This window comes from Tarenaya hassleriana, unplaced genomic scaffold (genome assembly GCF_000463585.1).
Source record: "Tarenaya hassleriana unplaced genomic scaffold, ASM46358v1 Cleome1764, whole genome shotgun sequence".
NCBI classification, from domain to species: Eukaryota; Viridiplantae; Streptophyta; class Magnoliopsida; order Brassicales; family Cleomaceae; genus Tarenaya; species Tarenaya hassleriana.
The window spans coordinates 1-1,676 of record NW_010965185.1 but is presented as its reverse complement, the minus strand read 5'-3'; the positions used below and the strand labels follow the sequence as shown (position 1 = coordinate 1,676).

The 1,676-nt window shown below is 40.5% G+C and overlaps 1 long non-coding RNA gene across 1 annotated transcript; it reads right to left on the bottom strand.

Annotated features, from left to right (window-relative positions):
* Nucleotides 1-241: 241 nt before the first annotated feature.
* LOC104810230 lies at nucleotides 242-1,191 on the bottom strand. Its single transcript, XR_771268.2, has 2 exons — nucleotides 743-1,191; nucleotides 242-455 (listed from the first exon to the last, which is right to left on the bottom strand). It is a non-coding gene; the product is annotated as an uncharacterized LOC104810230 (long non-coding RNA).
* Between the last annotated feature and the right edge of the window lie 485 nt (nucleotides 1,192-1,676).

Genomic DNA, 1,676 nt, shown 5'->3' with positions numbered 1-1,676 from the left:
ACTGCGGGAGAATTCACGTTTTCGCAGCCAGATTTCTCGTAATGAACTGTGAGCTTAGGCCTCCACTCCCAGTAAAAGCTACTGATGGAAGCTCCATGTTCACCCTTGGATTCATCGGGCAAACCTGGAATCGAAATCTTCGAGGCAGATTCCCGTCTGCTTGTTATAGTTCCAACATCTTCATCCCCATCGATAACATACCCTTCAGAGATTCCATTTCTAACCACAAAAATGGATCTTCTAGCCACTTCGTACGATGATTTCGAATATCTAGATCCTTTCCTATGATCATTCAGTGAAGAGAATTTCGGTGGTCCAATTCCCTTCCTACCATTTAAGCACAAAACTTTGACGTTCCTAGATGAATCTACACTTCTCTTGACTGATCTGGAACTAGGGCTCACCACATGAATCCGCAGTGGTGTGTTCTGTGAGACAATTTCCATCACAAGTTCCTGTAAATGAACAAGTAAAAAGGGCATATCGTTTCAGAAGGAATTCATGTTTCGAAGGGGCAGGACTATCTGGAACGTATAAACTTGAGTCCGCTAGAAGATCGCAGAGACAATTTACCCAAATATGATCAAGCGAAATTCAAAGTTTTCAGCAATTTGGCAAACAAATAGTGAGCATGAACATGATTAATTGAAACTAAAGCAAAATTACCGGCTCCCTTTTATTTTCCAGGAGTTTCTCGGCAACCAAACAGACGCTTTAAACATCAGAGAACAGACCTACTCACCTTCTAAGCAAATCTTCCTATCAGATTCCCACCAAAAGAAGGGAACCCAGGAGCTGAAGATCTCCAGTCAATCGATCAATCGAGGAAAAAAATAATCTTTTAGATCGCAGAAGCGAGACGTATCATCAGATGGGTTTTCCATTCAACCTTGTGTATTTGGGAGAATCAAGAAAAAATCCAAAGGTAAAGACAAGAACTGGTTGCTTGGCGTGTTTTTCTTGCTTTGCTTTAAGCCTCATCGTCGGCCGATGGAGACAGACATTCTTTGGCTTTTTCTCCTCAACCTTCAAAACCCTTTTGCCACGATTTACCCGTGTGTTTCTTCCTCAATATGGACACATCGAACAATTGTGGGAGATTGTTAAAACCCGTGAACTCACTCAAATTTTGTTCTTCTGGATTTGTTTGTGATCTTAATTTGTTTTCAGAATGCAAAATGGTCATCGTTGGGGGAATTTTGAGTTCATTGTATTACTGTGAAATCTGAATGATTTTCTTGTCTCGATTACTAAAAATTTCTTTTTTGCTTTGCTTTGTTGTGGGCCTTCTCGTTTAAACTTCTTTTGTTTGGTTTTGGGCCTTCTCGTCTTGGGCTTTATTCATCGTCTATTAATTGAATTTTTGGAAGAATTTCTTTTTCGTCTTGTCTCGAGTACTCTGATGTAAATCATGTAATCGGGCCAGTTTTTGAATTCAAATGGGCCTAATTTCTGACCGTTGGGAAAAACTGGGTTAAAACGGAATACCGGAAATGCCCTTACGCTTACACTGAAATTTTCCTGTTTTGTGGAAATGCCGACCCTTAAATAAGAGGGTCTGACACTCTCATTTGTCATTACTCTCCTTCCTATTCGTCTTTCCTCTCTCTCTCTCTCGATGGCGATTTTCTTCTTCGCTATCTTTTCCAGTTCTTGGAGTTTCTTGCGAATCTGTT